The sequence below is a fragment of the Cricetulus griseus genome, chromosome 8 (assembly GCF_003668045.3).
Source record: "Cricetulus griseus strain 17A/GY chromosome 8, alternate assembly CriGri-PICRH-1.0, whole genome shotgun sequence".
In the NCBI taxonomy this organism is placed as follows: domain Eukaryota; kingdom Metazoa; phylum Chordata; class Mammalia; order Rodentia; family Cricetidae; genus Cricetulus; species Cricetulus griseus.
Genome location: NC_048601.1, coordinates 83,719,949 through 83,733,103, shown reverse-complemented (window position 1 = coordinate 83,733,103; position 13,155 = coordinate 83,719,949). Strand labels below are relative to the sequence as shown.

At 42.7% G+C, this 13,155-nt stretch overlaps 1 protein-coding gene across 5 annotated transcripts in view; it reads left to right on the top strand.

The window, feature by feature from the left end:
• Nucleotides 1-13,155, top strand: part of Ppm1k (protein phosphatase, Mg2+/Mn2+ dependent 1K) — a 70,718-nt gene that overhangs the window by 36,452 nt on the left and 21,111 nt on the right. The window contains exons 1-2 of one of the 5 annotated variants that reach the window (XM_027429730.2): nucleotides 12,452-12,600; nucleotides 12,723-12,968. The exons of 1 other annotated variant lie outside the window; for it this stretch is intronic. The gene's annotated coding sequence lies outside the window, so the exon portion shown is untranslated. Of the gene's footprint in view, nucleotides 1-12,451; nucleotides 12,685-12,722; nucleotides 12,993-13,155 lie in introns of those variants that run through there. 3 more of the 5 variants (XM_027429731.2, XM_035448550.1, XM_027429729.2) reach the window with 3 other exon arrangements.

Sequence of the window (13,155 nt, the reverse complement as noted above, 5' to 3'; positions counted from 1 at the left end):
AGGAATACATTTTTGCTCACATTTCAGGCCACACAGAAGCCCCCAGTGGTGGCAGGGTGATGACCATTTGGTCCCCTTTCTTCTACTCTCATTAGAACTCTGTCTTCCTCCCAGGTTGCAGCTTCCTGTCTCTTCTCATATTGCTTTTTTGGAGGTAGGCTGGGGTAGGGAGCAACCACAATGTTGTTCTTTGGATTTAGCTAAGTGTTTTCTAGTTTCTCTGTAGAAGTATGCCTAGGGATGCTTCTTTTCTTTACTTTGCAGCATCCTCAGGAACTAGATCTCTCGACATCTTTGTGGCACACACCTGTAATTCCAGAGGCTGGATGGAAAGAGGGGCTTGAGGCAGGAAGAACAGAATTTTACAACAGACTGGGCTACAGAAGGACTTTGGTTCCAAACACAGAGGGAGGGAGAGAGGAAGAGAGAACTTGTGTACTTCTCATAGCAGAGCATAACCTCCTTTTGGTGCCATTCATTTATTTAAATCTTATAAACTTTTTCTTTTCTGGGGTCCTTTTGAAGCCAGTCCTTAAAACCCTTGGTTTTTTGACACTAGCAGAGAATGCAACACAGTTGGTTTTTTCCCAGAGTATGCTAATTAGATGAGAAAAATAACAGTTTCTTTTTTTGCTATTGGAAGAGAATGTAACCAATAGAAAAGCAGCTCAGCACCTACACCCACTCTATGCACAAAATAAAGGACTGTGTGCCAGTAACTTCTGCCTTTGGTTGCCTGACAACCAGCCACAAACATGCCTTTCGTCATCTCTTACAATGTTACCTTCACATTCCAAAGGGTAGTTTGCACGAGACCCAGAATAGAATAGTGAGTTTAGAAAACTAGGTGTCTTTTCCAATTAGTTATAAACACATAGGCTTCTAGCACTGCAGATCGAAAGAACGATGGCAGCTTTTCTTAAGACTAGGTGTGTGCATTTACATAAAACTAATTACTCATTCCTTCATTTCATTTCACTGACTAAAAGCATTTGGGGGATACTGTTTATGACCATTATAGGGGAGGGTACGTGGTTCTATTTCAGTTATACCCTAACAGCTTCAGCATTTGTCATTTCCTGAGAGATACTGGGATGCCACAGTAAAGACTGCAAATGGAATCAAGTGTTGTTTCCAGTGCATGCACCAATAGATAGGAGTCATCTGGGCAAATCGATATGGTTGTAAAGAGGACAGATGTTTTGGGTCTAGCCAGTTGTCACTGAACTCAATGGTGAGTCTCCTGTTCAGTGTAAACCAGTAGATTCATATTGATAGTTATGGTTTAACAGTATGTTCACAGACAATATTAAATTATTATATATGCAGTTTGAATTCGACTTTCTTTTATTAAGGCTGTGTTTATGTTATTATGTTTCATAAAATGGTTGGATGTTTTTCCCAAATGAGCAAGAAAGCTATAAAGCTTAAGTAAGTTATGAGGGTCTGAGAAAGTTATATAAGGTATGTAAAAGGTTTCACATTGATGTGGAACCTCTGCTTGACTCTCCATGGGAACTGTGAAGCCTGGATTAAAGAACAAAAATGTTTGTCTGACCAATGCTTAAGTGTTTTGATTTTTTTGCCCAAGTTTTTTTTTAATTTTTTTAATTAGTTCAAGTTAGGGAACAAGCTTGTTTCACATGTAAGTCCCTTGTCCCTCTCCCTCCCCTCACCCCCAACCTACCCCCCATCCCATCAACCCACCACTCCCCAGGCAGGGTAGGGCCCTCAACGGGGGCTCTGCAAAGTCCACCAAATCTTCCTGGGCCCTTCCCCATGTGTCCAGGGCCAGAGTGTATCCCTTTACGTGGGATGGGCTCTCAAAGTCCCTTGTTACACCAGGGAAAAATACTAATCCACCACCAGAGGCTCCCTGGGGTGTAGAGGCCTCCTTATTGACATCCATGTTCAAGGGGCTGGATTAGTCTTGTACTGGCCTCCCCGATAGCATCTGGGGTTGATGGGCTCTCCCTTGTTCAGGCCAACTCTTTCTGTGGGTTTCTCCAACCTGGTACAGACCCCTTCGATCTTCATTCCTCCCTCTCTTCAACTAAATTCCAGAATTCAGCTCAGTGTGTATCTGTGGATGTCTGCCTCTGCTTCCATCAGCCACTGGATGAGGGCTCTAGGATGGCATGTAAGGTAGTCATCAATCTCATTTTAGGGGAAGGGCTTTTAGGTTATCCTCTCCACCATTGCCTGGATTGTCAGATCGTGTCATCCTTGTAGATCTCTGGAGATCTCCCCAGTGCCAGATCTCTTCTCGGACCTATAGTGACTCCCTCTGATATGGTATCTCTCATCCTGCTCTCTCTCCTCTATTCTTCCCCCAACTCAATATTTCTGCCCATCCATTTCCTCTCCTCTACTCATCCTGCTCTTATTGTGGCAGCTCCCTCTCCCCTACCCTCATGCTCCCAATTAGCTCAGGAGTTCATGCCACTTCCCATTCCTGGGGCCCATTTATCCCTTAGAGTCCTTCATGTTTCCTAGTTTCTTTGGTGAAGAGGATTATAGGCTGTTAATCCTTTGCTCTATGTCTAAAATTCATATATAAGTACATACCATGTTTGTCGTTTTGTGACTGGATTACCTCACTCAATATGGTTTCTTCTAGTTCCATCCATTTGGCTGTGAATTTCAAGACTCCATTGCTTTTTTCTGCTGAGTAGTACTCAATTGTATAAATGTGCCACATTTTCTCTATCCATTCTTCAGTTGAGGGGCATCTAGGTTGCTTCCAGGTTCTGGCTATTACAAACAATGCTGCAATGAACATGGTTGAACATATGTCCTTGTTGTATGAACATGCATTTTTGGGGTATATACCCAAGAGAGGAATGGCTCGATCTTGAGGTAGATTGATTCCCATTTTTCTGAGCAACTGCCATACTGATTTCCAGAGTGGTCTTACAAGTTCATACTCACACTAGCAATGGAGAAGTGTTCCTTTTTCTCCACATCTCTCCAGCATAGATTGTCGTTGGTATTTTTGATTTTAGCCATTCTGACAGGTGTGAGGCGGTATCTCAGAGTTGTTTTGAGTTGCATTTCTCTGATGGCCAAGGATTTTGAGCACTTTCTTAAGTGTATTTTAGCCATTTCAGATTCGTCTGTTGAGAATTCTCTATTTAGTTCTGCACCCCACTTTTTAATGTCGTTGTTTGGTGTTTTGGTGGCTAGCTTCTTGAGCTCCTTATATATTTTGGAAATCAGCCCTCTATCAGATGTGGGATCAGTGAAGATCTTTTCCCATTCTGTGGGCAGTCGTTTTGTCTTACTGACTGTGTCCTTTGCCTTGCAGAAGCTTCTCAGTTTCAGGAGGTCGCATTTATTAATTGCAGACCTCAATGTCTGTGCTACTGGCGTAATGTTCAGGAAGCAGTCTCCTGTGCCAATTTGTTCAAGGGTAATTCCCACTTTCTCTTCTAGAAGATTCTGTGTAGCTGGATTTATGGTGAGATCTTTGATCCATTTGCACTTAAGCTTTGTGCATGGTGACAGGTATGGATGTATCTGCAATGTTCTGCATGTCTGAATCCAATTGTGCCAGCACCATTTGTTGAAGATGCTATCTTTTTTCCATTGTATAGATTTAGCACTTTTGTCAAAAATAAGGTGTTCATAGGTGAGTGGGTTAATATCAGGGTTTTCAATTCGATTCCATTGGTCTATATGTCTATTTTTGTGCCAATATCAAGCTGTTTTCAGAACTATGGCTCTATCGTAGAGCTTGAAGTCAGGGATGGTGATGCCTCCAGAAGATCCTTTATTGTAAAGAGTTGTTTTCACTATCCTGGGTTTTTTTTATTCTTCCATATAAAGTTGAGTATTGTTCTTTCAATGTCTGTGAAAAAACTGTTAGGATTTTGATGGGGATTGCGTGGAATCTGTAGATTGCTTTTGGCAGGATTGCCATTTTTACTATGTTGATTTTACCTATCCAAGAGCATGGGAGATCTTTCCATTTTCTGGTATCTTCTTTAATTTCTTTCTTTAAAGTCTCAAAGTTCTTACTGTACAGGTCTTTCACTTTTTTGGTTAGTGTTACCCCAAGATATTTTATGTTGTTTGTGGATATTGTGAAAGGTGATGTTTCCCTGATTTCTTTCTCATTGGATTTATCATCTGTATATAGTAGGGCTACTGATATTTTTTAGTTAATTTTGTATCCTGCTAACTTGCTGAAGGTGTTTATCAGCTCTAGGAGTTCCCTGGTAGAGTTTTTCAGGTCACTAATGTAGACTATCATGTCATCTGCAAACAGTGAAAGTTTGACTTCTTCCTTTCCAATTTGTATCCCTTTGATCTCCTTTTCTTGTCTTATTTTTCTAGCTAGAACTTCAAGTACAATATTGAAGAGATATGGAGAGAGTGGACAGTCTTGTCTTGTTCCTGATTTTAGAGGAACCACTTTGAGTTTCTCTCCATTTAGTTTGATGTTGGCTATTGGTTTGGTGTACATTGCGTTTATCATGTTTAGATATGTTCCTGTTATTCCTGTTCTCTCCAAGATCTTTATCATGAAGGGATGTTGGATTTTGTCAAAGACTTTTTCAGCATCTAGTGAGATGATCATGTGGTTTTTCTTTTTCAGTTTGTTTATATGGTGGATTACATTGATGGATTTTCGTATGTTGAACCATCCTTGCATCCCTGGGATGAAACCTACTTGATCATGGTGGACTATTTTTCTGATATGTTCTTGGATTTGATTCACCAATATTTTATTGAGTATTTTAGCATCGATGTTCATGAGGGATATCGGTCTGTAGTTCTCTTTCTTAGTCATATCTTTGTGTGGCTTGGGTATCAAAGTGATTGCAGCCTTGTAGAAAGAGTTTGGTAATATCCCATCTGCTTCTATTGTGCGGAACAGTTTGAGGAGTACTGGAATTAGTTCTTGTTTGAATTTCTGGTAGAATTCTGCAGTGAAGCCATCTGGCCCTGGGCTTTTTTTGGTTGGGAAGCTTTTGATGACTGCTTCTATTTCATTAGGGGTTATAGGTTGATATAAACTGCTTATGTGTTCTTGGTTTAATTTTGGTAAATGATATCTATCCAGAAAACTGTCCATTTCCTTTACATTTTCGAATTTTGTGGAGTACAGTTTTTCAAAGTATGACCTGAAGATTCTCTGGATTTCCTCAGTGTCCATTGTTATGTCCCCCTTTTCCATTTCTGATTTTGTTATTTAGCATGCTCTCTCTCTCTCTCTCTCTGCCTTTTGGTTAGTTTGGCTAGAGGTTTGTCTATCTTGTTGATCTCAAAGAACCAACTCTTTATTTCATTGTAATGTTTTCCTAGTTTCTACTTTATTGATTTCAGCCCTCAGGTTGATTATTTCCTGGCATCTACTCCTCCTTGGTGAGTTTGCTTCTTTTTGCTCTAAAGCTTGCAGTTATTCTGTCAATTCTCTAGCATGACTTTTCTCCAGTTTCTTCATGTGGGCACTTTGTGCTATGAACTTCCCTCTTAGCACTGTTTTCAGAGTGTCCCATAAGTTTGAGTATGTTGTGTCTACATTCTCATTAAATTCTAGGAAGTCTTTAATTTCATTTTTTATTTCTTCCTCAACCCAGGAATGGTGCAATTGCGTGTTATTCATTTTCCACTAATATGTGGGTTTTCTGCAATTTGTATTGCTGTTGAATTCTAGCTTTAATGCATGGTGATCTGATAAAATACAGGGGGTTATTTCAATTCTTTTGTAACTGTGGAGGTTTGCTTTGCTGCCAACTATGTGGTCAATTTTAGGGAAGGTTCCATGTGGTGCTGAGAAGAAGGTATATTCTTTTGTGTTTGGATGGAATGTTCTATAGATATCTGTTAAACCCAGTTGGGTTATAACTTCTGTCAGATCCTTTGTTTCTTTTTTAAGTTTCTGTCTAGTGGTGTAAGGGGGTGTTGAAGTCTCCTACTATAAGTGTGTGTGGTTTTTATGTGTGGTTTGAGTTTTAGTAATGTTTCTTGCCCAAGTTTTACCTAAATATCACTCAGTAGTTAAAAGTAGCAGGCTGGCATAACTTACCTTTTGGTGTCCAATATCCACACTTGGAGGCTTGCTAAGGTAGTCAGAGGTATTAAAAGGGAGAATAACCCCTCACCATCCAAGGTCCAGTGGGTCCCAGGAGACTGTGGGGCATTTCTCCAAATGTCATTACTGTGGGGAATCATCTGTTCTCTTGTTCAGAGAGACCATGGAGACAGCACCTGGTGAGCTCTAGTCAGTATCCAGTCTACAAAGAGGAGAGTCAATACAGAGGAACATTTCCATGATTTCAAGTGAAGCCATGGTCAAGCAAGGCCTTTGCATTACCCTCATGTAGATGGAACAACTGATAAAAGGAAGGCTTGAGGAGCCAGAGGTTCCTCTCATGCCCAAGTGACCCCCTGAGATCAAGATCTTCAAATGACCATGACAGTAAACATTTAAATAAAAATCACTAACTTTGGCCACCAGCATGATCTTAAACACCCAACAGGAGAGAATAACCAAAGACTAAAATGACTATTGCTTTTCTTTAATGGTTTAAGCGATTACACTCCCTGGACATTAGGCTTAAAGCCATATGAGATCTTGCTCAGTCATTTCTCATTAAGGATTTTCCTCTGGGTAAGGATTTTCATCTGGCTGACCAGATGATAGTACAACATGACCTTGGCTCAATTTAACATTGCAGAGACTCACTGCCATCAAGATCAACAGGCCACTATTGTTTTAAACTAAAAACCAAATGGTGGTTAAATTTCTCCATTCTCCCTGTCTAGAAAGCCATCTAGGAAATGCCTTACACAGAGTCTATTCACTCCAATAGCAATTAATGTGCTTGAAAGTGGACTGTTGGTCCATCACTCTCCAGGCCAGCCTTGTCAGGACTGCTCCTGTGTGGGACCTCTCTGGGAACGGTCACTCTACCCTGGGAGGTAATACAGTGTCCTCTAGCATTCTCTCCACTCCTTCAGCCCCTTTGTTTGTACAAGTGGCCCTGAGGATGGAGCTCCAGATGCACTGTCTGCCAGAATGTTAGCACAGCCCCCTGGACTGGCCCCAGGAGCCTGCCTTATAAATGCCTCCTCTGTCATGGACAAGTCTCTCCAAGACAAATCCCCATGACTAAATGAAACAGCTCGAGTGTTTATTCCTCCTTCCATGGCAGAAGTTGGTCAATCTCTGGGCAGGCATGAAATTAAAGGGACCTGGGGAGATAAGGAAATGAAAGCAGGCTTCCTGAGATGGCTGTTCCTTGGTCCCAGAAAACATTGCCAGGTGAAACAGTGGAAAGGCAAGGGGCCAGGTATCTGTCTGAACAGGACAGGGTAAGATCCAGGGCCCTATAAAAACCCAAGCCCGCACCAAGTTAATGGACTTTCAGCATTAGGCTTCTCACATCCTGAATACATGAAGGCGTTACTTTTCTCTGAGGCTTGGTCCTCTGTCTTTCCCAGTTGCTTGGGTCTTTGTACCAGGGAAAGCATTGGCAATCTTCTAGACAATGGCCATCACCCTGTTACAAGTGACTTTTAGATCCACAAAGGTGTAACTTAAGTGTAAATTCCATCTTAAAATTTAACAGCTAGATGGAAGCAGAGACAGACATCCACAGATATACACTGAGCTGAAATCCGGACTTTAGTTGAAGAGAGGGAGGAATGAAGAGCAAAGGGATCTGTACCAGGTTGGAGAAACCCACAGGAACAATTGGCCTGAACAAGGGAGAGCACATTGACCCCAGATGCTGTCGGGGAGGCCAGTACAAGACTGATCCAGACCCCTGAACATGGATGTCAATAAGGAGGCCTTTGCACTCCAGGGAGCCTCTGGTGGTGGATTAGTATTTTTCCCTGGTGTAAGAAGGGACTTTGAGAGCCCATCCCACATGAAGGGATACACTCTGGCCCTGGACACATGGGGAAGGGCCCAGGACCAGCACAGGAAGATTTGGTGGACTTTGCAGAGCCCCCGTTGAGGGCCCTACCCTGCCTGGGGAGTGGTGGGTGGATGGGGTGGGGGGTAGGCTGGGGGTGGGGGAGGAATGGGGGTGAGGGGAGGGAGAGGGAGAAGGGACTTAATGTGAAACAAGTTTGTTCCCTAACTAGAACTAATAAATAAAAAAGAAAATTTAACAGCTATATGCATGCTCATTTCCTTGTTCCATAATATTTAACTGACTTGGCTACTCTGGAATTGGGAAACACTTCATTACACAAAATAGATTAGGTGATCTCTAGATGATGTCTTACAAAATATCTGGGCACTCCAGTCCAGCAAAATTGACATAAAACTAACCATGATGCTAAGCTTTGCAAATGCTTACTCCCTCTGTGCACTGATGCAAGCATTACAGTCCCATGAGAAAGTCTCATTACTTCTATTGTAGTGGTACTTATTTGTCCAGACTGCCAGCCCACAAAAAAAATGACTTATGAATTATGAAAGCCCGCCCTTAGTTTAGGTTTGTCCCACTAGCTTTTATAACTTAAATTAATCCATTTATATTAATCTACATCCTGCCGTGTGGTGTTACCTCAGCTCCATACTGCCCATCCTGCTTCCTCCGAGTCTGGCTGGTGACTCTGCCTTTGTTCTTCTCAGAATTCTCTCTCTGTTCAGAAGTCCCATCTATACCTCCTGGCTAGCAATTGGCCATTCAGCTTTTTAATTATACCAATCATACATCTTCACACAATGTACAAATATACCACAACAGTCAACCTCATTTTACTAGACAAAGTACAGAAAGGTTAAGCAACTTGCTTGAGCTCATACTGCTTGTAGATAGTTCACACTGGAACTTGCATACTGACTCTTAAATATTGTACTATTCCCTTCTCAAAAGAATGAAAACCGAACTCATTAGCTATTTGTGTTCTTCTGTCTATCCCTGTAAGCATCCTTGCCCTACCACTAATGGCATGTATCACATGTCAACTTTTACACTTCCCACAGTAGCCTTGATACAGTCAGCCTCATCCTACTTTTCCAGATAAGGAGATTTTGACACACTAAGAAGGAGTGATTTGCTGCAGGCTTCAGTGTGGAACAGAGAGGATTTGAAACCTGGCTCAGTCTCTAAAGCTCATTTCTTCTGTCTCTCTGTGCATGGTTATTGATGCCAAATATTGAAAACATGTTCCTGATAGTATGTTTTATAGATCTTGAATTAGTTTAGACGAAGTCGGCTTTCTGTTATGATGGGTCTCTCCCATAAAGAGATCATACAAAGAGCATTATTTTCAGACCACGTTATGCCTCCAGAAAGAATGGAGGGGAGGAGGAGGAGGGAAAGGAGAAAGAAGGACAGAGTGGGAGAGGGGAGAGAGAAAACTACACCACACAGCAGTTCTCAACCTGCAGGTCGTTAACCCCTCTGGGTGTCTAATGACTTCTCTCAGGAGTTGCCTAAGACCCTTGGAAAACAGAGATATTTACATTACTACTCATAACAGTAGCAAACTTACAATTATGAAGAAGCAATGAAAATAATTTATGGTTGTGGGGGTCACCAAACATGAGGAACTGTATTAAAGGTTCACACAGCATTAGGAAGGTTGAGAATTACTGACGTATTAAGAATGGCTGTATTTAGTAAAATCGAGAAGATAAAGGCTTACTGTTATTGAAGCACTAAAATAGGAGAAATAAGCAATTGGTTTCAGCTAGAGTAGAATATAAACCATGCCTGTGAGATGAGTTTAACCAGATTTGCCTTCTGTAAAGCTCTTTTCTTAGAAAAGGAGGTACAAACCACAAATGGCCGGCTTTGCAATTGGCTTGTTACACTGGAGTTAGGTAAGGTTACCTTTAGCCTGTTTTGAAGTGACAGATGTAAAAAGCTGTATGCCACAAGGCTGTTTCCCTTGGAGCCCAAGAGAAGGCAGAGTATACTGTGAGCTTACTGTGGATAAGGGTCATAGTGACCTAATGTTTGCCTCCTCCTCCTAAGCTCTCTGATAAGGTTCTTGTGTTATGAGGTAAAGTCTGTCCAGAGTTACTATGAAGGATCAGAGCCTGGGTGTGCATTTGCACACAGAAATTCCCTCCCTATTAAATTCCCTTGTATTTTTACCTGGCTCCGTATTGGTAATTTCCCACATTACAGTCCCCAAGAGAAAAGGGGATCTGCTGAGACCACAGATTGCTATAGGCCACATTTACGCCTATTCACACAGCACACAACCATCAGCCCTAAAACAGGCAGCAACTATCACCTGGGAGTCTATAAAAGAAAAGCCAGGCTGTACCAAGGCTTCAGAATGAGATGGCATTGCTTCTGCAACTCTGGAGGAAGGATATAAAGGATGCTCTAGAGAGAACAGCACTGGGTAGCACTGCACACTGAATATGAGTTCAGGGTCATTACACCTCTTAGAAGAAAATACATAATACAGCAGTTGACAGCATGACTGATGAAGAAACATTGCCTGTTTAAGTGCCAGTTTAACCACTTACAAACTAAGTGTCTCAGGTCACCTTCTCAGCTTCTTCATCCAGTTTCCTTAATCACAATACAAATAATAATAGTTATTTTTTCTTTCTGTTTTAAAAAATATTATTTCTAATTATGTCTATGGGTTTGGTCTGTGTGAAGGTATGTGCACATGAGCTGGTGGTATCCTTGGAAGCATTGGACCCCCTGTTATTACTGGTCATAAGCTGCCCTACATGGGTACTGGGAATCAAGCTAGGGTATTCTGGAAGAGTCATATGAGTTCTTAAATGCTGAGTCATCTCCAGCCCTCTTTCTAGTTTTTGTTTCTAGGGATTGAACTGAAGGCATTGTGCATGGTAGGCACTAACTATAATAGTTCCAAACTGGAAACTACTTCAATATCCATCGTAAAAACAAATTCATCCATTATGATAAAAATGCAAATTATGAAATTGCATAATTGAAAATTACGAAGACCTGAACTTGTACAGAAATATGGAAGAATCTTACAAATACATTGTTGAACCAAAGAAGTCAAACAAAAAGAGAATTCATAGGTTATGGTTTAAAACTACATATCACGAGTAGAAGACAAAATTAATCTACTATGTTAAAAGTCAGCATAGAAGTTGCCCCTGGAAGGAAACAATAACTACATGGCAGGGTAGAGGGTTCCTAGGTGCTTAATAACATTGTTTCTTGATCTGGAGTTAGATACAATGACAGGCTTCGGGTTGTGAGGATCTCTTGAGCCACATGCAATATGACTTTTGCTGTATGTATCTAGATCCAGTAACAAACAATTCCAAGAGTTTCTGAAACTTAACTCTACCCAAAGTAATCCTTAAGTCATCATTAGAGTTTGTGAGTTCTCAACATGAACATCACTGTCTAAATAGATCAGTATAAAATGCACTAGCCAACACAGCGTCATCATTTATTTTAAGAAGATTTTTAATTAAAACTTTCTCACACAGTGTATTTTGGGCACATTCTTTCCCCTCCTACAAACAATTCCTCTCGGATCCTCCCCACTTCCCTACCCACCCAACTTCATGCTCTCTCTCTCTCTCTCTCTCTCTCTCTCTCTCTCTCTCTCTCTCTCTCCCCCTCCCTTCATCCCTCCCTCTCCCCCTCTCTCCCTCCCACTCTTTTGCACACACACCGAAACAAACAAACAAACAAAAAATCAAAACACAAAGAGTCCAATTAAGACTAAAAATATCAAAACAAAATGTACACACCCAAAAACATTGCGTCTGTTTCTTGCCGGCTAACACTCCTGTGCCTGGGATCTGCCCTGAAGTGTGGTAATACAGTTCTACCGGTATCTGCTGTTGCCTTCTTGTTAGAACCGTGAGTACTTGTTCCAGCGGACTCAGATCCCTGTGTAAAATCTGCTCCCCAGTGTTCGCAATCCACACCTCAGCTGTTCCCTCTCTAGACATGCTTTATTTTTGACTCATTTGTTTGTTTGTTGGCTGGCTTCCACTTCTTCCTTACTTGGCCAAAGATTCTAAGGGCACTTATGTGACTACCCGAGGGATTTTAGACCTCCAGGTCCTAGGCAATGCTTCTTTCACAAAGATGGAAATCCTTACGGCATGCAGGACAATTGTAAGCCATCCCGAGATGCCTGTTAGTGCTGCCTGAAGAACACTGTTCTGAGATTTGTCAAAGAAAGAGCAAGAAAACTGGAAGACAAACAAGCGTTATACACAAGCAAAGCGTGGCTGTCTGGTTTTCGATTTCTTGGGTCATAGCCAAGATATCTCTGGCCGAAGCAACACTCCCTCCTCCTGTGGCTGGCAAAGAACAAGGTCCCTGGCACCTCTGATCCGAAGCCACCGCGGAAAGGCGGGGCGCCATGTCGAGCAGCTACTGGTCCAATTTACCGTCGCTCGGCAATGCTCAGTTGGCAATCTGAGAGGTCAAACTGCCCGTGCAGGAGGCTCGTTCCCATCTAGATCTATGATTGGCTGAGATTGAGGGACGGCATGGAGCCTTGCAGAGCATCAACTGGTCGGAGTTGCCGTCAATCATCTAGAGCAGACTCCACCCGGTCTCCATTTGGCCAGCAGCTGAAAAAAATTTCGAGCATTTACGGAGAGGAGATTGTGGCTTCTCTAATTGCTCGCTCTAGAGATCGGAATCTACAAGAGAAGTCAGTCTTATTTATCATCCGAGAAAACCTCCCTTTCCTTCCATTAGCCAATTAAGAAATTTACAGACATATAGCCATCACGAGGTAAGAGCCTGAAGAGTTCAATTCGCTCATTCCCCTAGGTTGTTGACGAGTATCTATTGGCGGCCCTCGGAATGGAGCACTAAGGGAGGATCCAGGAAGGCGGAGAAATATGGAATGGGTCCCCGCAGCTTCCTCCATCTGAGGCCGAGCCCCACGCGCATCTCTCCGAGCTAGTGTGCGAAGTGGAGAGCAGCTGCTCCCGCCGAGGCCCACGGCGGCTGCGCCCCGGCATCCGCTCCGCAGACGCACCCGAGGTCGGCCTTGAACTTGACCTCAGACTGGAAGTGAGCGCCGCGGGAGCGGGGCTGGTAGGATGGGCAGGGTCGATGGGAGGAACAGAAAAAGAGGGCAAAACCAAAGCCACCCTGGATTTCCTGCAGCGAACCCCCCTTACCCCCCCCCGCGCGCCCCAGGTGCGCGCCAGCCGGAAAGCGCCGGTTTAGCCCCTACGGGACCGGTTTCCCGGCCTGA